The 25,641-nt window shown below is 39.0% G+C and overlaps 1 long non-coding RNA gene across 1 annotated transcript in view; it reads right to left on the bottom strand.

Annotated features, from left to right (window-relative positions):
- LOC145269818 (uncharacterized) overlaps positions 1-20,626 on the bottom strand; it is a 343,013-nt gene extending 322,387 nt beyond the window's left edge. Inside the window, exon 1 of the long non-coding RNA XR_013865256.1 lies at positions 19,846-20,626. This is a non-coding gene — a long non-coding RNA (uncharacterized LOC145269818). The remainder of the gene's footprint in view (positions 1-19,845) is intronic.
- Positions 20,627-25,641: the final 5,015 nt, after the last annotated feature.

Below are 25,641 nucleotides of genomic sequence, written 5' to 3'. Positions count from 1 at the left end.
AAATGATCTCCCTAAACATATACTTAAATCATTCATTGACATCTATGCTGATGACACGACCATCTACGGCAACACATCAAAGGCTGTAAATGACAAAGTTCTCTCTCACTCTCTCTCCTCTGATCTCGAGCGCATGGTTCAGTGGGGGAAGACGTAGCTGATTACCTTTAATGCATCTAAAACCAAACTCCTATCTTTATATCATCAACGCTCTGATCTCCATCTGGCATCAATTGAAATGGATGGCTCTCATCTAGGAGAAACCCCATGTTTTGACAAGCTTCTGGGTTTGTCCTTTACTCCTGATCTGAAATGGAACACGTACATCAAGTCTGTTGCCAAAGTCGCTGGAAAGATCGTGGGATCCTTCTATCGCCCCAGAAGATATCTCACTACTGATGCAATTCTTTATCTATATAAAAGCCAAGTACGTCCAAGGATGGAATACTGCTGCCATATCTAGGCAAGAGCTGCTAAAAACAGCCTATCTTGCCTTGACAGAGTACAAAATAGACTTTGTGGCTTAGTGGGGCATGCCCTTTTCTCTTCCCTGTAGCCTCTCTCTCAGAAGAGACGTTGCGAGCCTATCTTTGTTTTATCGTTATTTCCATGGACGGTGCTCGTCTGAACACCAATCTCTGGTCCCCCCTCGCCAATCTTTTATGAAAAATACCCTTCCAGCTGCATCCACTGTCAAAAATTTTCCCAACTCTTTATCTATGCCTAAATCAAAACATAGATTCCATGAACAAAGCTTCTTTCTTAGAACTGTACATCTGTTGAACTCTGTTCCGTTTGCCTGCTTCCCACCTACCTGACTACAACCTGGATGTCTTCAAGTCCAATGTAAACAAATTCCTGATGAACCGCCCCCTTAAGTAAACACTTCATTAAATCTACACACTAATGTACTGTACTTGCAATAACCCTTATCCCTGAGTGGCTTCCGGGCCTTGATAAGTGGTGACCACCATGTAAAAAAACAGAAAAAAAGGAATTGCCTCCCTCATAATCGTTATATATGTCTCTGTCATCTGTTAATATGTACCCCTATTAATGGAAGCTATAATACAACAATATTTTTTACTCTATCGTATCAAAAATTTCATGACTCCATGTTTTTTAAATATTATGCACAGTTTAAATTTCAGAGATCATTCATAGTTTGTGGTGTTCAAATTAATTGACCTTACAAAAATTTACAATTCAAAAAAATAAAATTTGAATCATCGTTTAAGAAATAATTAAAATTAAACATTTTTACCAAAAAGAAATAATTACCTTCTATTGAAAAACTCTTTGAACCTCAAGAAGGATGTTTTCTTTAAAAGTCACGAACCTGAGATTGAGGATTTCGACAATAGATATAGGCAGTGCAGAATTTCTGGAATAGGCCTAAAAAAATAATAAATCAAATAATTTTGGTTTAATTCAAAACATTTAATTTTTTATTGTATTTTTAACACCAAAAAAATAAATTTTACATTAGTGATGTTGCAACTGATCAGAACATTCATAAAGGTTATGGTGTTCAAACTAATTGTCTTACTAAAATCTAGGAATGAAAAAATAAAATAAACATACATTCAAAATAATCATTAAAAATAAAGAACACTAAACATATTACAAATAAAAATAATTAACTGGTATTCAAAAACTATTTGAACAGTAAGCAGTCGGCTTTCTTTAAAATATACAAAAATATACTGGAACATTTTGGCTACAGGTACATGCAGTTCAAATTTACGTCTGTAAAAATAATGAATCAAATAATTTTAATATAAGATGTGAGGAATTATGTTAAAAATATATTCAAAAAATGCCTAGTATAAACATTTTATACAAATTAATTACTACAGTATTACTAAAAACATTCCATATAATCAAATTATTCTTAGTGTTGTTGTTGACAATATATATACACAACATGAAATTAATGCAAGTGAATCCAAAGATATTTATTTTTTCAGATTTTTATAAACGAAATTCCTGATGCACTTGAGTTTTAAATGAACATTTACTTGTTACTCCATGTTCTATTCTAGACATGTGGAGAAAATAAATCAACACATATCCAAAATATTGAGAGAATACTTAAAGGATAAGTTTCCTTTAAAAATTATAAGAATTGTTTTCAAGGAGCTATTACCGTTGCTAATAGCAGCATACCTTAATGTCCATAATTCAAACTACTTGCAATCTCATTTAACATAGAATAAAATCAATTTAGCATGAAATGGAATAAATTTATCATGAAATAAAATTAATTTAACATGAAATAAAATCAATTTAACATGAAATAAAATCAATTTAACATGCAATAAAATTAATTTAACATGAAATAAAATCAATTTAACATGAAATGAAATTAATTTAACATGAAATAAAATTAATTTAACATGAAATAAAATTAATTTAACATGCAATAAAATCAATTTGACATGAAATAAAATCAATTTGACATGAAATAGAATCAATTTTAACTAGAAATAAAATCAATTTAACATAAAATTAAATCAATTTGACATGAAATAGAATCAATTTTAACTAGAAATAAAATCAATTTAACATGAAATAAAATCAATTTTAACACAAAATAAAATCAATTTGACATCTGCAAGAAGCTTTTGTGGTTCAAGTTCTCTTCAGATTTCTTATAAGAAAACATCGGCAAAACAGTAATCGATGAACTGTTTATGTTAGAAGTTTAGGACAATCTAAAGCAAGATGCTTCGTTGTTATCATCATTAATTGTGTAGATGACATCTTCAAAGAATTAAAAATTATGGAAGTGAAATAAAAGGTTTAAGCAAAGAAACCAGTGAATGTCAAGACATTCTTCATTATTTCCTTGGATCTAGTTTCAAGATGGTGATTTGCTGTTGACTAATTGCATTTGGCACAAATGGACGAGACTAATAAAACTGACGTTGGTAAACTTGGTCTTTTGCATGGTGAGGAAACCGGAACTTGCTTGATCCGAAGTGACATTTTTTTTTTACTATCAACTTGACGAATACTTTTGAAACATTTCATTCTGTAAAAAGGAGCAAGATAGTTGCACCTTTGTAGGAGAATCAGTTGTTTTCAGTGAGCTATTAGAGGACAGAAAAGAAAAAGCCAAATTTATGGAAGAGGAATAAAGAGGAGGAAGAAGCTGCTATGGAACATAGTACCAATAAGTTATTAAAATTTTTGTTGCTTTTCTTCACCTTTTTTCCAGTTTAAATAAATGCGATAGGAATTCCTTTATCTCTTTCACACTTGATAGAAGATATATTTCACTTGTGCTCGTATAATCATTCAGGACTTGCACAGTTCTGACACTTAAGTGAAAAATGACTTATCAAATGGATACACACTATTCTTTTTATTATAAGTCCCCAGGCTATTTTACCATGCAGCATCAAACATTCAGATTATTAAACACATTGTTTTTTCTTTTTTGTTTCAAACAGACTTTTCCATTTTTGAAGTAGGATTCAGTCTTCTATGTACTTTAAATTAAAAGCCCACCACCCTCGGCACTTCAAGTTGAAAAGTAAAGTTAGTTGACCATTTCTGCTTTAATATTAAAAAGAAATACTGCAATTTGCTGGTAACAAACTGCATTTACCACAAATTGATAGGACGGATAAAATTGTTTTCAATAAACTTAGTCATTTGTATGGCGGGAAACTGGAGCTTAAGAAGTACAAACAATTTTTACTATCAGTTTTGTAACGTTCCATAGGAAAAACGTTGTGTTTTAGGCTAATGTTAGAGGTTGAGTAATACCTGTTAGAGTACAGGTCAAGCAAAGAACATTCTGGAGTTAATGATTCTTTATAACATCTTCCAAAATTGATAGCTTATGACTAATAACATCTACCTGAAAGATTTTCGTTCAAATTATTAGCATCAACAGGCATCATGAATTGGAATGAACTGATTGCTTCAAAGAAGGTGGGCTTCATCTACCATGGCAGAAAACTACTCGTAATTACCAGGATCTTGGATCTCTATAAAGATATGATTGGCAACTTAAGGGTGTGATATTACCTCATTGGGGCTGGTGCAACTACCACTAGTCTTTTCTTTATAGACAAAATATTACCTCATTGGGGCTGGTGCAACTACCACTAGTCTTTTCTTTATAGACAAAATATTACCTCATTGGGGCTGGTGCAACTACCACTAGTCTTTTCTTTATAGACAAAATATTACCTCATTGGGGCTGGTGCAACTACCACTAGTCTTTTCTTTATAGACAAAATATTACCTCATTGGGGCTGGTGCAACTACCACTAGTCTTTTCTTTATAGACAAAATCCTAAATAGAACTTCCAATCTAATAAATTGCATAAAATATTAACCAATCTCCATCGCCATAATGTTGCATCCATGTGTCTGTTTTACAATTACTTTAATAAAAAGTGCTCTGATGAACACATAGCATTTGTGCCCCCTGGCATGAATATCCCAACATATCAAATAGGCAGCAGAATCTTTCTGTTAAGTTGATACGTCCCTAGATGCCTAAAATGTTTTGTTGTTTTTACACAAAGGTTACAACTATTATCAAGGACCAGAGGCCACTCGAGGAAAAGGGTTAATGAGCGTATTGTAGTTAATAGGAAAATATAGTAATCATTAATAGTGGATATTATGTAAATTGGATAACGTAAGGGGATGGCTCATTGAAAAATGTTCACATTGGACTTGAAGAGGACCATATTGTAGTCAGTTGGAAAGCAGGAAAACGGAACAGAGTTCCACAGGCGTGCAGTTCTAAGAAAGAAACTTTGTTTAAGGAATTTATGTTTAGGTTTAGGAACAGATAAAGAGTGGAGAAAATTATTAATAGTAGTCATGAACGTCAGAAAAGTGGAGACCATAGATTGGAGCTCAGACGAGCACTTGCCATGAAAATAAAGATAAAGCAGAAACAGGTTCTCAACATATCTTCTATATGAAAAAGGTTGCAGGGAAGAGAAAAGGACATCCCCCACAAGCCTACAAAGTCTATTAAGCAGGATAAGGTCTTTCTAGCAGCTCCTGACATGATGTGGCAACAGTAATCAATCATAGTATGTGCTTGGCTCTTATACAGGTAGAGAATTTCATCAGCAGTGAGATATTTACTGGAGCAGTAGAATGATTACACCATTTTTTCAGCAGCCCTGACAACAGATGTATGTGCATGTTCCATCTCAGATCAAGAGTAAAGATCAAGCCCAGAAGCTTGTCAAAACATGGAGCCTCCTCAAGATGAGAGCTATTCATTTCAATTGATGCAAGACAAAAATCAGAGCGATAATGAGGTAAAGATAGAAGCTTCGTTTTAGATGCATTAAAATTAACCAACTACCTCTTTTCCCATTGCCTCACAGGCTCAAGATCAGAGGAGAGAGAATCAAATAGAACTTGGGTCGTATACGGCTTTTGATATGTTTTCATAGATGGTAGGGTCGTCAGCATAAATATCTACAAATTATCTTAGATGTAATTTGGGAGTGTGGGGAAAATGGCTTACCGTACAAACGTCCTTGTGTCTGTCTGTCCTGTGAGTCGCACGCGTCGAGAAAGAAAGAAAGAGTCCATCATGGCGGCCGTGACGTTTTGTAGTGAATGAAGTCTCGTGGGATCATGTGTGCGTGCCCTCATAAAAACAGGTCGCTTGTGGGTGGGAGAGGAAGGAGAAATCATTTGACGTTTAAGAAGCGGCAAAGTCAGTTGGAAGAATTTGTGTGAGCAGTGATTTTTGCCTGTTGATTGACTGCAGAGAGCTCATGCATATACATCAAGAATAGAGTTGGGCCTCGAATGGACCCCTGAGGGACTCCAGCATTAATACTGTGAGCTTCTGATTTCTGCCCAATAACCACTACTCTTATGAACCTCTAAAAAAAAATGGTTAAACAATTGACAAGGCATTTTCGGCTATACTCTAGCTGGAAATTTTGTGGAGTAGACCTTTATGTCATACACTGTCAAAGGCCTTTGATATGTCAAGAGCAATTTCCCTTGAAAGGAAGCCTTCATCAAGAGATTAGGTAATCCTATGAGATATAACTTTTAGCATATCTGTAGATCGAGCAAAATGTATGTGAGACTAACCGTAGCCCTCGGCGCAAGAGGGTCCGTGTGTGCCTGGCGTGTGGGGTGGTGGCTGATCCTGTGATCGGGGCAGCGGAAGAAAGAGTTTCAAGATGGCGCCTGCCTGCTTTTATTAGAGACGGAATCTCGCAGGATCGCGCGAGATCTCGCGGGGATGCAAATTAGCTAGGCCATCTTGAGTAATAAAAATCGGTCCATTGGAGGTGCGAGGCAGTCGGGTTCTGACGTTCGTGGCGATCAGTACAGTGACCGTTGGGTTCCGTTTCTATTCGTGCAGTCAGCTGAGCTTTGTTAGTTGCCTTCGCGCCGTGGCTGTCATTGTTTGTTGGTTTGCTGTGTGTTGCCGTGGTTCTTCAGTGAAACGCTTCGTCGCCCACGACGATTCTCACCGTCTCCTACACAAGATACTCTTACAAGCTATTTCGGCCTCCCCACTCCGAACTTGGTTTTCTTTTCTTCAATGGCGGATAGGTTCGATCTAAAGTTGATACCGGAATTCGACGGATCCGACCCGGTACTCAGCTGGGTTGAGAAGGTCGAGTTACATTGTCAGTTGTCCGGCGTGAAAAATGTCGAGCGCGTGATTCCTCTGCGGCTGACCGGCGGGGCCTTCGCTGTATATCAGCAACTCAGCGCTGAGGAGAAGTGTGACTACTCGAGTATCAAGGTGGCGTTGTACAGGGCGTTTGCCACTGACCCCGCCACTGCATGGGAGCAGTTTGAGACGAGGTCTATACGCTTGGGCGAAACTGTGGACGTGTATATCGCCGAACTTAAGAAGCTGACGGTGTTGTTCGGCGGTCTTCCCGAGAGGGCCCTAGCCTACAAATTCCTGTCAGGACTCCCCGCTGGAGCAAAGCTGCTCCTGCGAGCAACCTCTGCCATGTCCTCACTACCGCTGAGTGACCTAGTGGACAGAGCCAGGACAATAATGAAGGATGACTCGACGATGCAGGAACCGGTAGTCGCCGTCGCACAGGCCCCACCAAGTGGCGAAGGACCGTCTCAGGGACCCAGCCCGCAAGGTGATGTCACCTGCTACAGATGCAACGGGCGGGTCCACATGGCAAGAAATTGTAGAAGGCGGTCGACGGCTGTTCGCTGCTACCGCTGTAACAAGACTGGGCACATGGCCCGAGACTGTGCGGGAAACGGGGACGGGCACAAGGTGCCAGTGCCGACCTCTTCCCCGAACAGAAAATAAACAAGGCGCTCCCTGTCATTCAGGTCTGAGTTAATGACACGTTATGTTCAGCCCTCCTTGATTCCGGTTGCTCCCGCACCATAGTGTGTGCGGACTACTGTCGGGCGTGGAAAAAGAAGAACGTCAGGATAACTACCATCACTGGAAAAATACGAATGTGTTGCGGTGTGGGTGTGGTACACATTTGCACAAGAACTGGGAACTCGGCCAACGTCGAAGCGCTGGTGACACGCGAAAAGCTGCTGAGTTTCGACCTGTTGCTAGGCTACGATGCCATCAAAGCCCTGGGCGGCGTGTGCATAACGCGCGCTGGCGTTGTAGAGTTTCAGGATAGGCCCCCGGTGTGCGCAGCACTAAGAGTCGACCAGCCGGACTTCAGTGCGGAATTCGACGACCAACAGAAGGCGTGGACTGCCACTTGGAGGTGGTCAGAAGACAAGGAACCAGCCAAACTACAAAACAAAGTGGCAGAGTACCGTATGCCCGACCAGATAAGGCCTGCATACGAAAGCGAGCTCCGTGAATGGATTAAGAACGGTTGGCTGATTCCATACCCCTACGACAAACTTGGACCCCCCAAGGGCCTGATACCGCTGATGGCAGTTGCCCAACCTAACAAGTCAAAGGTGAGGCCGGTAATGGACTACCGTGAGTTGAATGCGCACGTTGATGCGTTCACAGCGGACGCCGACGTCTGTGCCAGCAAGCTGCGAGAGTGGCGCCGGCAGGGGTCCAATGTGTCCCTACTGGACTTGAGAAAAGCATACTTGCAGGTCCGGATCGGCGAGGCGATGTGGCCTTTCCAGACAGTGATGTTTTACGGGAAGAGATACTGTCTTACGCGACTCGGATTTGGGCTAAACGTAGCACCCCAGATAATGAAGGCTATCGTCAATGCCGTGTTGTCACAAGAAGAATGGATCAGAAAGGGAACATCGGCGTATATTGACGATATATACGTGAACGAAGATATCGTGTCCTCTTCGCGCGTAAGATCCAAACTTGCCGAGTTTGGTCTAAACTGCAAGGACTCTGAGCGGCTTGAGGATGGTGCCCGCGTATTGGGCTTGAGCGTTCAAGAGGAGCGAGGGATCCTGAAGTGGAGGCGTGGAACCGCAGTACCCGACGTTTACACAAGACGTGCCGTGTTCTCCCTGTGCGGGAAACTTGTGGGGCACCTTCCAGTATGCGGATGGGTTCGTGCAGCGACAGGCGTCATAAAAAGGAGGGCAAATGCGGTCAGCAAAGGCTGGGACGATGAGATAACCGACGAACTATTGGTTCGAATGTTAAAGGAGACCGTCGCTAGTGTGAAAAAGAATGACCCCGCCACAGGGGACTGGTGTGTGCAGGGAGACGAACTGAGCGTGTGGGTGGACGCAAGTTCTCTAGCGATCGGTGTAGTTTTGGAGAAAGATGGGGCCGTAGTTGAGGATGCCTGCTGGCTGCGACCGGCGAATGATGCTGCCCATATCAACCTGGCAGAACTCGACGCTGTAATAAAGGGCATTAACCTGGCACTTCAATGGGAAGTGAAGAAACTGCGTGTGCACACTGACTCACTTTGCGTGCACCACTGGGTGTCGGACACACTCACGAGCAAGGCCAGGGCACGCACCAAGGCAGCCAGCAAAATGCTGATAAGACGGAGGCTCGAGACTGTGAAAAAACTGGTGACAGGGTACAACCTGTCCGTAGACGTAGTGCTCGTCACCTCAGACTACAACCTCGCCGACAAGCTCACTCGGGTACCACGGAGATGGTATGAGGCTATGAAGAAAGAAGCTAAGCCATTGCCTCTGTGTGCTGCCTCCGTCGAGGAGGACGAAATCAGGAAGATACATCACGACAGTGGGCACCCCGGAGTGCAACGGACCTACTACTTTGTGAAGTTGGCTAGACCATCAATACCAAAAAGCGCAGTAAGAGCAGTGGTCAGGGAGTGCCAAACGTGCCAGTCCATCGACCCCGCCCCAGCCAGATGGCGGAAAGGACAGCTGGGAGTGGACGCGACTTGGAGTCGGTTGGGTATGGATATAACCCACTACGGCAGCCAACACTTCCTCACGCTGATAGACTGCGGGCCAACGAGGTTCGCGATTTGGCGCCAATTGGCAAGGCAGGATTCCACCAGTGTCATCCACGAATTGGAATCCATATTCTACGAAAGGGGGCCGCCTGAGGAGATCCTCACGGATAACGACACGGCGTTCTGCAGCAGGGAATTTAGGCATTTTATGGACAACTGGGGGATCCGCCTTCGACACCGATGCGCGTATGTGCCGAGCGGCAACGGCATAGCGGAGCGATGCCACCGAACCGTGAAGAGGATCGCGACCAGGAAGAAGTGTACGATCGCAGAGGCGGTTTACAGATACAACACAACGCCTAAGGACACCGTCACTGGCGGCAGTGCGCCCGCTGATGCGATTCATCACTACCACATGCGCGTCAAGGACGTTGAAGTGTGTCTACCCGACCAACGAGAACCCCAGGGGACGTACCAAGTGGGAGACACCGTCTGGGTGAAGCCACCCGGCGGCCGGTGCACCAGCAGCTTTTGGAGGGGGCGGGTCACCGGCGTCATCAGTGAACAGGCCATACTAGTCGATGATACTCCGCGCCACGTAAGGGATGTCTGGCCCGCTCTAAGCGCTGACCAATCGGCAAGCAGTGGAAGGAGCGAGTCATCCGACGATGAGCGATGGATCCAACCTGTGCCCCATGGACCTGATGACTCAACTGCGAGCTCTAATGCTGATGCTGATGCTTCCGATGCCACTTCTGAGAGCTCTGATGAGGAAGTCCCGGCAATACCCCTCCGCAGGAGTGCTCGAATCAAACGGCCACGTCCGCCGTGTCACGTATGTGATCTGGAGACCAGGGGGGAGTGTGAGACTAACCGTAGCCCTCGGCGCAAGAGGGTCCGTGTGTGCCTGGCGTGTGGGGTGGTGGCTGATCCTGTGATCGGGGCAGCGGAAGAAAGAGTTTCAAGATGGCGCCTGCCTGCTTTTATTAGAGACGGAATCTCGCAGGATCGCGCGAGATCTCGCGGGGATGCAAATTAGCTAGGCCATCTTGAGTAATAAAAATCGGTCCATTGGATGTGCGAGGCAGTCGGGTTCTGACGTTCGTGGTGATCAGTACAGTGACCGTTGGGTTCCGTTTCTATTCGTGCAGTCAGCTGAGCTTTGTTAGTTGCCTTCGCGCCATGGCTGTCATTGTTTGTTGGTTTGCTGTGTGTTGCCGTGGTTCTTCAGTGAAACGCTTCGTCGCCCACGACGATTCTCACCGTCTCCTACACAAGATACTCTTACAATGTAAACCATATTGCATGTCACCATATACAGCCTTTGATATATTGCCATAGATGGTAGTGTTCTCAACATAAATATCTACAAATTATCTGAGGATGTGATTTGGGAGATCATTGATGTAGATCAAGAACAGAGTTGGGTCTAGAATGGATTGTAGCTTCTGATTTCTGCCCATTAAATTATGGACCTCTCAGAAAGAAATGATTTAATAATTGAGAAGACATTTCCAGCTATACTGAAGCTGGAGATTTTGTAAGTAGGCCTTTATGCTATAGCCTATCAAAGGCTTTTGATATGTCAAGAGCAATTGTCTTAAAAGGAAGTCTCTGTTGAGAGATTTGGTAATCCTACAAAATAACACTTTTAGAACATCTGCTGTAGATCGAGCAAAATGTAAACCATATTGCATGTCACCGAAGAGGTTATTTTTGTTGAGGTGGTTGACTACTTCTCTATATAACACAGATTTCATCAACTTACTTATTGATGCATACGAAACTGATGGTCTGTATTGAGAGGGAGATAACCGATCAACTGAATTTTTAAATACAGGTCTTACTGAAGAGCCATGTTTATATTAAAATTTAATAGTAAAAAAAGATTTAAACACAATTAATGAAAAATCCATGTTTTAATGGAACATTTTGAAATAATAGAATTTTAATCGTTTTAATCTTTTAAAAATTAATTAATTTGGAGAAAGTTTCAATGGAACATTTTGAAATAATAGAATTTTAATCGTTTTAATCTTTTAAAAATTAATTAATTTGGAGAAAGTTTCAATGGAACATTTTGAAATAATAGAATTTTAATCGTTTTAATTTTTAAAAAATTAATTAATTTGGAGGAAGTTTTAATGGAACATTTTGAAATAATAGAATTTTAATCGTTTTAATTTTTAAAAAAATAATTAATTTGGAGGAAGTTTTAATGGAACATTTTGAAATAATAGAATTTTAATCGTTTTAATTTTTAAAAAATTTAATTAATTTGGAGGAAGTTTTAATGGAACATTTAGAAATAATAGAATTTTAATCGTTTCAATCTTTTAAAATTTAATTAATTTTGAGGAAGTTTCTTTTTCGTGGCAATTCAACTGATAATAGTATATATCAATGAGGAAAACAACGTTATTAAAATAAAAACAAAATATAAAATTTATATCAATTTTTTAATTGCAACTTCAATGTAAGTTTTTGTTCAATACGTGTGTTTAAATTAAAAAAAAAATTTTTTTTACTTCTTTGAACTCGTATGTTTCATAATAAATAGAAATATTGATGGATTTAAATATATTTTGTCCAAATTTCGAAAAAAAAATAAATGGGGGGGGGGCACGCACTAAAAAAATATTTCCCCTTATGTATTTAATGAAAACTGCATTTTATACGCAATTTCATTCTAAAATGGATAAGTATCGAAAATTTTACGAAAATCTGACCATTAGTTGATTTTAATCTAGATTTATTAAACATAGGCATGTTTTCACGTTCAGAATTCTTACTACGTGGGAACGTTATTTTAAAGCGTAAATTATGTAAACACGATTTTCGTCTCGCAATTTCATTACTTTCGTTCGATGAAATTTTTTTTTAATTATTACCGGTTTATTTTGCCCTTCTTTTAATGGCACGGAAGTTATATTGATAATGTAAACTCATATGGTTACATCGTGTTACATTTGGGGAGGGGGGTAATTCTATGGTGAATTTTGGAGGTGCATAGAGTACGTAATATGTTAGGTAATTGCGATGTTTTCAATATCAAAGGAATTTTCAAAGCACTTGAAAAAACAAGAGAAACTTAAAAAAAAAAAAAAAACAATAAAACCCCCGATTAAAGTGATTTCTAGGGTTTGTATTACTGTACACATAGATTCGAAAAAGTTATCAAAAAACAAATATAAAACAAATAAATGTTATCAAAAGCAAGATAAGTTACTTTTCTACCAAACTGGATATATTTTTCATGTTTTCATTCAATGTAACATGTTTATTCAGCTCGAAAAACATACAGTGTTTACCGATGTGTTCGAAAATTCAAGATGGCGTCTGATTCTCTCTTTAACACCGTAAGTTTGGGAAAAGGTGTTATAAATAAAAACCCAGATAAAATACTGTTAAAAACACGCTCAATATATGTTACTGTGACATAGGTTGACATATATTCGGCGGGTTTTTAATAGTATTTTGTATAGTTTTTTTTATTTATAACACCTTTTCCCAAACTTACGGTGTTAAAGAGAGAATCAGACGCCATCTTGAATTTTCCAATACATCAGTAAACACTAGGCACCGCCAAAACTGGGGGGGCAGGTAAGTACTTTTTGACGGACCGTCTTTTTAAAAATCTACCAAAAATCAGGTAATTATCCAATCAATACGAAATTTTCAGCGATTATTAAGAGAAGAATGAACTTTATAACAGTGTACTTATTTTTCATAAACGATATTTGTATATATAATTTTTTTTGCTTACAAAACCCCCCCTTGTTTTGAAGTGGGAACAAATATGCTTAAAATAACATCTGAAACTAAACAAAACATATTCCGTTGTTGTAAGGGACAGGATTATAGATTTTAAAACAAAAAAAAAAAAATTGTTTACATACCTTATTTTGACGTCTGAATATCAGAACTTAGATTGTGTTTAATTATCCCGTTTTTGACTTTTGGAGTGTGAAATTCGGTGCATATGTTAAGTAAAATAATTAATTTAAGTTAAGCAAAAAAAAAAAAAAATTTTTTAATATTTATACGAAAAAAGCCATTTTAAAATCTTTGATAAATAAATTAATAATTTTTTTTTAGCGAGCCGAATAATGCATGACCATTATTAAACAGGGAATTCTTTGAAGAATCGATACAAAAAAAAAAATCGATAAATATTGTGCCCTTTGTGTTAAAAAATATCATCAGTTTTTCGATCCCATTTGATAACGTTTGCCGCCTTTCGACTACGGTGGACCATACTCGCTGAAATAATTTTATTGGATCTCCGTGACTGCCAAAACCGGTGCAAGCGTGAATCAGTACAATTTGTCAACAGTCAACACTCACGTAGTAACGAGACGTTTCTCTTTTCATTGCGAGACAAAATTATGGATGGTAAGTAAAAAATTTATTATTTTTTTTATTATTACACGTGTTTATTTTTATTTTACCGAAACTATAGCGGACATTTGTTCGTCTGTCTGCCATAAACGAAACTTTACAGTGAAAAATTAATTTTAAACTAGAAACAGTACTTTTTTTATATTGCAAAAAATACGCACCGTAAAAAAATGGTTAAACCTTCTTCATTGAATTATTAGGTGAAAGTGCAGAATAGTTGAAACCCCCCCATGTTAAGAATGACATTCTAAATAAAGTTATTATTTTAGTATGGCCCGTACACTTGCAGTGTCAAAATTACACAAAACGAAGCTTAGAATAAATTCTTGTCAAATTGCCGATGTTGTCCAACGGAGCAGCAGCACTTGTTTTTCTAAAGTTGATTTAAATTGGTTTTCGGGTGTGTTATGACTGAATATCACACTTAAAATTGTGAATTATGCGTGAATCTCTTTAAAAACCTGTCAGAAAGAAGCCCCCCCCCCAAAAAAAATAAAAGAAAACGGGTTTGTATTAGATTTGAAAAAGTTGTCAAAAAACGATCAAAGGTAAGATAAGTTACTTTTCTACCAAACTGAATATATTTTTCGTGTTTTTATTCAATGTAACATTCAGCTCGAAAACCATACAGTGTTACCGGATGCATTGGAAAATTCAATATGGCGTCTGACTCTCTTCAACACGATAAGTTTGGGAAAAGGTGTTATAAATAAAAAACTGGATAAAATACTGTTAAAAACTTGCTCAATATATGTGACCGTGACATAGGTTGACATATATTCGGCGGGTTTATAACAGTATTTTTTCTAGTTTTTTTTATTTATAACACCTTTTCACAAACTTACCGTGTTAAAGAGAGAGTCAGACGCCATCTTGAATTTTCCAATGCGTCGGTAAACAGTGTATGGTTTTCGAGCTGAATAAACATGTTACATTGAATAAAAACACGAAAAATATATCCAGTTAGGTAGAAAAGTAACTTATCTTGCCTTGGATAACATTTATTTATTATATATTTGTTTTTTGACAACTTCTTCGAATAATACAAACCCTAAGGCGGTTAACCAAATTTTTCCTGAGATTAATTTACAGCAACAAGTAAAAAATGTCCGTTCTAGTGTCGGTAGGATAGTGAACAAGCACGTGTATTGTAATTATTAAATGAAATTTTTTCAGTAAATAAAAAAAAAAAAAGAATGTTACTTGTGCAGTGTTTCTACCACAAGTATACGAACCATGCTGAAATAATAAATTATTTAACATGGGGAGGGTGGAGGTTAACTATTCTTCACCTTCGCCTAACAATTTAATGAAAAAACAGTTTTATATTTTTTCTTTGTAAGTTCGTATTTCTCGTGGTGGCAAACTGCACAAGTATCAAAAGAGTTTTTAAAACTTCTTAAAACACACAAAATAGCCATGTTTTTCAGTTTTCCCTTAGTTTGTTGGATTAACTAGTTTTCATAAAAATTAAAATAAAATGACTATTTTCCATACTTGCCAGAAATTTTCAAATTTTTTGGTTGATAATCTTATTATATTATTTTTTTCAGATTCGAATATCGAAACCTTTGCAACTGTTCCCAGTGGTAGCCCTGTTTTACTTGGCCATGTTTTTTATAAATTGAAACATAATTATGGAAATTTACAAAAAATTCGAGAATGGATTAATTCTACTAATAAAAAGTCTAATTACAAGCCAATAAAAAGTAACAAAATTAAAGAAGTGCATGCACTTTATAGGAAAATAAAATATAAGGGTGCTACAGTTGCATATAATACACCTGTTTCAAGAATTGATGAAAGACCTGCTGCCTCCACCTCCTCTTCTGCTAGAATATTTTCCTCTAAAAGTAGCCAAACCAAAAGCTTGGATCAGTTTGCTCATATAAAGAAACGATTGAAATTGGAAATTTTTAAAAAATAAAAGTGTTAAATAGAAGAATCACACAATTAGAAAATAAAAAAAGAGAAAAAGAGCAAAAAGAAAGTGATGTCGAATGAAGGAAAATGTTTTATTCGGTTTTGTTGTCAGGTTGTTCAATAGGGCGTGTCCTCCCTATATTGAACAATTTGGCAAGAGTTCATAATTATGAAGTGCAAAATTTCAGTAATACAACAATTAGGCGAATGGGATCGGAACTTGGATATTTTGCTGACTATATAACCTGCCATGCAGTTCTTCAGGTAGAAACAGTCACATTAATATTTGACGCCACTACACAAGATGGGATACACGTCAATTGCGTGGTTCTGTCTACACCTACTACATCCTATCTTGTGTCGTTGGAACATTTAGCTGGCGGAACTGCACCAGATTATAGAAAACACATTTGTAACAGCCTCAAACATTTGGTGGAAATTTATTGCCAAGTTACAGGTCAAACGTTTGATGACTGTTTCAAATGTCTAGTCAGTAAAATTCAATGCACTTTAACAGACAGGGCTCCAGTTAACCATGCAACAGTAGACTTATTAGAGGAGGAATGGGGTAAAGATCTAATTGAATTAAATTGCAATTTACACCCCCTGGAAGCAGCATCAAGGTCAAGTAAAAAGGTGCTATACAGAAAAGAAACATATGAGGAACATCATATTATTCCTGGGAGTGAGTGCCTAGCCTGGAAACTTATGTTGAGTCTAAATCAATTAAGATTTAGCCCACGGAAGGGGGATATCATGGATTTTGGTAATTTTTGGAAACACCACGGTATCAAAAGAAGTGATATTCCTCGTATCCGTGGAAATCGACTGAATATAATTTTCCACCTGGGTGGTATATACTATACTCACTTTCAGAAAATCAGAATTTTTTTAAGAAATTTTAAAAAACCAAATGATCTCCAGAAGAAGCTGCAAGATGGTTTTGGAGGTAGATTAGCTGCTGTGGAGTTTCAAGTGTTGGGAGCCATCGGAAAACTATTGACCGGACCTTGGATGCATGCTTTTTACACAAAGGAAATAACTGACCACAATGCTCACAATTCTATGAGGATCATAGCAAAAGTGTTAGATAACATAAGGCAATGCATCCAAGAGCCCCGGCAAATTTTTCAATACAAGAAAGATTTCTTTGGTAACCCTCTGGACTTTACAAATAAAATTACAAAAAGCGTTTTGATGGCTCCTGGAGATGCAACGGAAGATTTTTTGCTTAGATTCAATGCTTGTCTGCATGAAATACTAAGCTCCATAGAAAAGCAATACAAGAAATCTTTCCACACAGTAGCTGGTAATTTGGATGAGGTCATGTCATCTGCCAGGGAACATACAATGTTCGCCGAGAGCATCATTGGTGAATTCTGCAAACATAAAGAGTTGGCGCCAAATGCTTCAGTAGACACCATTTCTAATTTGATTAAGGTATGTATGTATCCTTTAACAATGGATTAAATAATATTTGTCATACTCTTATGAAATTTTTTATGAAAAATTTGGATGTATTTTATTTTAAAAACTTTCCAATTTATTTGGTAGTCTAAACGAAATGGTGTACTGAAGCTCATTAGTGATGCAGAAAAACAAATGTTATTTCGGCAAGTATTGAACCTGGCGATTCCCCATGGCAGAAATGATTATGCCGATTCCATAAAAAAACGTGATGCCACATCAACAGAAATCCTTGCTAGAGCAGGAAAGAAAAAAATCATCAAATGAAGCCCAATATAGAAGACGCCTGGAGAATCTTATTAGGATTCAGTCTGTAAGTATTTTTTCTTTTAATTCTTTAGCATAAATTTGGAATTTTTTCTATTTTTTCGCATTATTTATTTCATTTAATAACTTTTTCTTTTTCTTTTTTTTTAACAGAACTATTCAAGTGACACACTGCAGCAGGCACTTCCACATATATCAACTGACCGACTAATGTCATTACGGGGGATTCTTCTAGGAATACCTCAATCCCGAAGTATTTCACATTACTGGGAAATAAATGGTGCAGTTGAAAAATTTCATGGTGAAATAAAGGAAATCAACAGTAACCATTATATTATTTTTTACTATAAACCAGATGACTATGATGTTGGTGATCAAGAAGTGATACCTGTGGTTGAACTGGCAGTAGATTTTCTCTGTGAAGACATGGATTTCCGTTGATGATGGTTAAGTGACATCCCACGAGCTTGCATCCCCTCAGAGTGTTACCAAAAACGACCCTTTTTAGGGCCAGCATATTTTAATGAAAGTGTTTCTATTAAATTATGCGATAAAAATTGTGGAAAGAACAAATTTATATTTTATTTATGGATAAATGGTTTTAGATGCTTAACTTCGCAGGTTATGTAGGCAACAAAACCTACTTCTTCCCTGTGCAATGAAGGAGAAATCTTTCTAGACTGGGTCAATTTTAATTTTTTATTCTGCTTTAAATTGCCCCCACCCCATTTTGGGGAGTCAGACCCCCCCCCACACACACACACACATTAAAAAGCAAACTCATCAAAATGGTCACCCATCTGGTACTGGCCAGCCTCAGGGTTGCTTATGTAGTTTAGTTTTTATTCTGTTTTAACCCCCCCCTCATTTTGGGGAGCCTGAGACCCCCACACGCGTACACATTAAAAAGCAAACTCATACAAAATGGTCACCCATCTGGTACTGGCCAGCCTCAGAGTTGCTTATGTAGTTTAGTTTAATTTTTATTCTGCTTTGAATTCCCCCCCCTCCATTTGGGGGAGCCTGACCCCCCCCCCACACACACATACACATTAAAAACCAAACATCAAAGTGGTCACCCATCTGGTACTGGCCAGCCTCGGGTTGCTTATGTAGTCAAAAAACCTTACAGTTCTTCCTTGTTCAATGAAGGAGAAATCTTTCTTAGACTGGGTCAATTTTAATTTTTATTCTGCTTTACCCCCACCCCCCATTTTTGGCAGCCTAACCCCCACACATACACATTAAAAACCAAACATCAAAGTGGTCACCCATCTGGTACTGGCCAGCCTCAGGGTTGCTTATGTAGTGTAGTTTTTATTCTGTTTTAAATCCCCCCCCCCATTTTGGGGAGCCACAGCCCCCCACACGTGTACACATTAAAAAGCAAACTCATCAAAATGGTCACCCATCTGGTACTGGCTAGCATCAGGGTTGCTTATAGTTTAATTTTTAATCTGCTTTGAATTCCACCCCCACCCCCCATTTGGGAGAGCCTGACCCCCCCCCACACACACACATACACATTAAAAACCAAACTCATCAAAATGGTCACCCATCTGGTACTGGCCAGCCTCAGCGTTAATAATACATTGAAATTTTCGTCACTGAAAAATAAGTTTTTTTTAGTCTGTTTGGTCTTCCATAGTTTGCTTTTTATTAAACACAAACGTAAATATTATCGATGTGGACTCTAGATGAACGCGAAGTAACTGGTTTCCTATATGAATAAGTGGAATTATTTGAAATCCAGGTACTTATATTATAATATTTTTGCATATTTTCATAGAAAATCATCCTAAATCTTAGTTAGACTGAAAATAAACAACTTAATTTTTTCAAAAACCTTTTTTAAAAAATATTTATACACGCTTTTTGTGCAAGACAAAAAATGTCAATTGTTAACTTTTGGGGAAATTTTAACATTTAAAATTTAATTAAAAATAGTAGAAAAAGTTTTACATTATTCTGTTTTCTATATGATAAAATTCAGGGTTTTATCTTTCTGGAAAAAAAAAAGTTAATCAGAAATCATGGATTTTAATAAATGTAATTTCGTTTTAAAAAACAACAACAACTCGATTTTTCGGCCATTTTTGGCGGTGCCTAGTAAACACTGTATGTTTTTAAAGCTGAATAAACATGTTACATTGAATAAAAACACGAAAAATATATCCAGTTTGGTAGAAAAGTAACTTATCTTGCCTTTGATAACATTTACTTGTTTTATATTTGTTTTTTGACAACTTTTTCGAATCTATGTGTATAGTAATACAAACCCGATTTTTCTATAGTACCATTCCTCGTTTCTATGCAATCATGGAATGTTGACGCATTTCTCTATTAAATCAAAGGCAATCATAATGGTTTCGACGCGCCCCTGTAGTAAAACAAAGGGAATCATAATGTAATAAAAAAAAGAGCTTCAAAAGCAATTAAATTAATAAATACTTACTTTTTGTTTGGCAATCTGTTTTTAACAAAGAAACGATTATAAGATGAGTTAATTTAAACGAGACGAGTTTGACGGGCGGAAGTGAACATTTTAAGATGGCGACCGGAAAAGCAAGTTCGCAGAAAATTTTTTTTTTTTCATTTTATTGTAATTTCATTTTCATTTTTTTTTTTTTTTTTTGTAGCGTTGTGTTAAATTACAAAAATATTCTTTTCTTGTAAAAATTATGGTCAATGTCAAGTTTCTTTGCAACTCTTCAAAAAGCTTTAAAATGACGACTTTTCTCGGTTTTCGGTAGTGCTGAAAACGTATATCACATTTAAATTTGAGGCAGATAAGTAGGTTTCATGATATGAAGAAATTACATTTTCAAAAAGTGGGGGATCACTTTCCTATATAAATTAAACGTAAAATGAGCACCCACTTTCTGACCACCTAAAAATTTCTGCTTATCATGAAACAAATTTAACTGTGATATTCGTTTTAGCACCCTGGAAAACCGGCGTGTTTTTTTTTTTACTATTCGTTCATTTTTTTCATAAGTTAGGACGCTAATAATTCCGTCAGTTAGCTTACACGAGTGATTTACAAAAATATACTTTTGTTTTTTGTTTTATTTGGTTTTTCTTTGTTTTTGTTTTTTTGTTTAGGTGGGTGTTCAGTTATAGACCTTGTATGGTTTTTAATAGGTGCTTTGCTTTGCTTCTGTAGCTTAATTAACCGTTTTCCGTAAGTAACGTGCCGACATTAATTATTAAAGCAGAATCGTTAAATATTTCGCAAAAATTCTGTTTACATTAGGGGCGGTGGAGAGGCGGGTGGTGTTGTGGACGCTGCGGCCGCCAGAATACCACCCATCCCTCCCGCCCGCCCCCTAATATGACCAGAATTTTTGTGAAATATTAAATTGCAGAAGCACCTGTTAACAACTATACAAGTTGAATAATGAAAAAAAGAACGAAAAACAAAAGTATGTTTTTGTAAACTGTAAAAAAAAAAAAAAAAAAAAAAAAATCGTGCAAACCTTTTACCACTGGCAACGCCCGCTTCAGAGAGTGAAAGAAGAAGAGAATGGCCACTGCGTCTATTTATAGACTAGAGATCATGGGAAGAGTATGCAAATAACTTTGGACGGTTTTGTCCTATAAAAAGCCTGTATTTGGGAGAGAAGGTGTCTTTTTTGTTTGGCAGAAGCAATTGCTGTCAGAAGTGCATTGGACCGCAGGATTGAAGATTGAGTTGTGGAGTCATTGTATTTAACCACAAGCTATTCCGGCCAAGAACAGATCATGGAATCTGGGATGTTGAAATTGGGAAAAGATGTGATACCACCTTTTAGTGGAGAAGGTGATGTAGTCGGATGGATAAAGAAAGTAAAACTGGTGGCTAAGCTTCAACATGTGCCAGACCTTGCCAGTTTTATTCCACTTTTTTTTGCAGGGAGATGCACTCGCTCTCTATCTTGAGATGAATAATACAGAACAAGAAGATGCAGAACTGATAGAGATGAGACTCGTGACCGCCTTCACTGAGGGGCCTTTTGAGGCATACGAAAAACTGCAACGATTCAAGTGGACAGGAGAATCGGTGGATGTTTATGCTAATAAAATCAAAAGATTGGCTGGACTGGCGGGATATCTGGGAAGAGGGCTGGAACATACAGCCAAACTGGCATTCATAACTGGATTCCCAGACGATGTATCTGTGGCATTACAGCAGCTACCGAACATAGAGAGAATGGATGTCAGCAAACTGATACCGACTGCACGGCTTTTAGTCAGCAGAAGAGTTGTAGAAACTCGGACATTGGCCGCAAGTGCGCAAACTAATGAGACTAATAAGGGAAAAAAAGAATCAAGCCTTCAGTGCTTTAGATGTCAAGGACCGCACCTAAAAAAAGATTGCACAGAGATCCCTAGGATCAGGGCAACATGCTACAATTGTGGAAAATTTGGCCACATTGCGAGATATTGTCCTCAGATTCAGGGAAACGGGCAAGGGGGAGCTTCTACGCCGCGAGCTACCCTAGCAATGAAATGAAGGCGCGATACTGGCCTCTTCCTATAATAGAAGTAGAGGTGAATGATTCTGTAATGACTGCACTAGTCGATACTGGGTGCACCACTACTTTAATCAATTCCAAACTTTTGAAGGGATATGGAAGGAGCGGTACAGTGAAAGCAGTTGATGGGAGGAATATAGAATGTAAAGGAGCCAGACAAGTGGAGATAAAAGTCTGTGGAATGCACGTAAAGGTGAGGGCAATCTTGATGAATCACATCGTTGATGGGATCGACGTCATAATTGGAATGGACGTGATTAATGAGCTGGGAGGTGTAACTATAAAGAAAGCCAAAGTGAAGTTTGGAGATATACAATGTGCCGTGGCTGCCCATCAGCTGAATGTTTGCAAAATCGAGGATAAAGACTTTGAAGCAAACTTCGATGGAGATAAATGGACAGTAAGATGGACATGGAAGGGAGAGCCTCCAGTATTGCAGAACAAAGTCCAATATTATAAAAACTCTCTGGAAGGCGATAAGAAATTAGAATTCGAGAAAGAGGTGGAAAGATGGATATCGGATGGTATTCTGTTACCATGGAAAGGAGAAAGAAAAGGCGTGTTGCCATTGATGGCAGTATTTCAGGCCACAAAAGGGAAAGTTAGGCCAGTGTTCGACTTTCGTGAGTTGAACCGTTTTGTGGCGTGTCATACAGGGAGCGACATAATAGATGTATGTGATGAAAAGATAAGAAAGTGGAGACAGTTGGTAGGAGGGACCGCAATAGTGGACCTTAAGTCTGCCTACCTGCAACTACATGTGGCAAAGGAACTATGGCAGTACCAGCTGGTCTGTTATAAAGGAAAAACCTATTGCCTAACACGATTAGGATTCGGACTTAATGTCGCACCAAAGATTATGGCAGCCATTTTAAAAACAGTATTAAAGAAAGGAAGTAGGACGAAAGAGGCCACTGATTCATACATTGATGATATAATGGTAGACGTAACGAAAATATCGACACAGGAAGTTGTGGAACATTTGAAGGGGTTTGGGTTAGCAGCAAAATCTCCGGAATCCCTGGACGGAGGAGCGGCACTGGGCCTTAAGCTTATGAAAAATAAGATGGGTGCACTAATGTTCAGGAGAGGCAACGAGATCCCAGAGATGGGAGGAGAAATTAGTAGGCGGGAGCTATTTTCGATCTGTGGTAAATTATTGGGGCACTATCCAATTGCTGGATGGCTGCGATTAGCATGCAGTTATGTGAAAAGAAGAGCAAATGGAGTGGATTGGGAAGAAAAAGTTGATTGCAGAACCATGAAAGTGATGCAGGAGGTTCTAGCTGAGGTGAAAAAAGAAGACCCTGTTAATGGCGCTTGGCACATACCTGAAGTGAGCACAGGAGTCGTGTGGTGTGATGCAAGCAATGTTGCAACTGGCGTGGTTGTCGAGATTGGCGGTGTGGTGGCGGAAGATGCAGCTTGGCTGAGGAAAAGTGATGACTTTAATCACATTAACATCGCTGAATTAGATGCTGTTCTAAAGGGTGTCAATTTGGCTATCAAATGGAGACTGACAAATATTGAAATAAGAACTGATTCAGTCACTGTACTCAGTTGGGTGAACTCTACTGTGGAGGAAAGTGGCAGAATACGAACAAAGGGTACTGGAGAAGTGATAATAAAGCGGAGATTAGGGATGCTTAGAGAGTTGATGTCTGAATTGAAACTGCAGATAAAAGCAGTGTTTGTGCCTTCTGAAAGAAACAAGGCAGATGCGCTAACACGGATAAAAAAAACAGTGGTTAATTGAGAAAGAGGAGGCGCCGATATGCTGTCTTGGAATTGAAGAAATTAAAGAGTTGCATGACATGCATCACATGGGAGTGGAGAGAACATTATATTTGGTGAGGCAAGTGGATCCGAATGTAAAACGGGAAGAAATTCAGATGATAGTAAAGAACTGTGTTCGGTGTCAATCGATCGATCCTGCCCCAAATATACATAATCCTGGGGAAATTGGAGTTTTAACGAACTGGACGAGACTAACTATTGACATAGCACACTACCAAGGGGGAGCGTACTTATCAATAATTGATTGTGGGCCAAGTAGACTGGCGATATGGAAGGAACTGCGAGTGGAAGCCGCATCTGCAGTTGCAACTGAATTAGAAAAGGTGATGCTTGAACGAGGTCTAGTAAGGGAGGTGATAATGGACAACGGCACTGTTTTTCGCTCAGAAATCTTTCAGACGATGCTAAAAAAATGGAAGATTAAAAGTTATTACAGGGCAGCCTACAGACCTGGAGGAAATGGCATTGTGGAGCGACATCATCGGACCGTGACGGCAATAGCTGAGAGAGGAAGAATATCGCCTGAAGAGGCCACATTTTGGTACAACATGTCCCCTAAGGTCGGGCAAAGAGATGACACAGTGCCACATAGAGCAATCTTTAATTACGAATGGAGACATCCTAGAGACATGTCACCGGAAATTAATGATCAAGGACCAGCCAGAATCCAAATAGGAGAAGAAGTTTGGGTAAAACCGCCTAATGCCCGATGCACAACGCAGTGGGGAAGAGGAGTGATAACAGGAGTGCAATCTCCAAACAACTTAAGTGTCAATGGAATGCCACGACATGTTTTAGATTTAAGGCGTGTGGTCCATTTAGGTGATGAGGATGGTGGTACTGAGCCAGGGAGTGATGAAGATGAACCGGTGCCGATGCAGAGACTGCAAAGAGAACACAATGCGCCGATCTGGACACGGGATTATGAGATGTGAATGATCTTTAATGATCATGGGGGCGTGTAGTAAAAAAAAAAAAATCGTGCAAACCTTTTACCACTGGCAACGCCCGCTTCAGAGAGTGAAAGAAGAAGAAGAGAATGGCCACTGCGTCTATTTATAGACTAGAGATCATGGGAAGAGTATGCAAATAACTTTGGACGGTTTTGTCCTATAAAAAGCCTGTATTTGGGAGAGAGGGTGTCTTTTTTGTTTGGCAGAAGCAATTGCTGTCAGAAGTGCATTGGACTGCAGGATTGAAAAGTGAAGATTGAGTTGTGGAGTCATTGTATTTAACCACATAAACTTACAGCATAATTTGCGTCCTAAATTATGAGATGAAAAAATTAGCATCCTAATGTGTTCGTTACAATTCTACTTTCAACTGAGTCGTTGTTTGTTTCGTTCACCACACTCTTTTCTTCTACCTCTTCTTTTACACACGTCCGTTCGCTTTAGTGACTAAAAATCGTCTGTCCTCCCGCTTTCCTTTCCTCGTTATTTATGGAACCAGGGTACAAGATTCTCCTAGATTCCCCGAGATTCCACGAGACTTTTTTCCACATAAAAGCATGCGGGCGCCATCTTGATTCTCAATTTGTGCTCTGCAGGCACAAACGCGCAGCCGCTTTAATGGTAAGCCACTTCTTTCTCCACACTCCACCCTGATCTCATGATCACAGAGACGGCAGGGGGGTGGCGATTACTGCCGTCGGGTGCTTCTACGAAGGGGACAGTGCTGCTCTCGTCTTCGCGTGCACTCTCATCCACCGCCTGATGGTCAGGGAAGGCTTCATCTCCATGGAGGCTACTGATATCAGAGTCACTGCATAATAGAGATGGTGCAAACCAAAGCGATGGCCCACTCGTCTCAGAGTCAGAGTCACTCTCATCGTCCACTGGAGGTGGTACATGTGTCGCCGGCCGTAGGTCCCTAACCTGACGGGGTACACCATCAACCTGCACCACATCGGTCACTGTGCCTCGTTTATACTTGTC

The sequence above is a fragment of the Euprymna scolopes genome, chromosome 45 (assembly GCF_053919585.1).
Source record: "Euprymna scolopes isolate OS-2025 chromosome 45, ASM5391958v1, whole genome shotgun sequence".
Taxonomy (NCBI): Eukaryota; Metazoa; Mollusca; class Cephalopoda; order Sepiida; family Sepiolidae; genus Euprymna; species Euprymna scolopes.
Note: the sequence above shows the minus strand (reverse complement) of the source record. Positions and strands in the feature narration are given on the sequence as shown.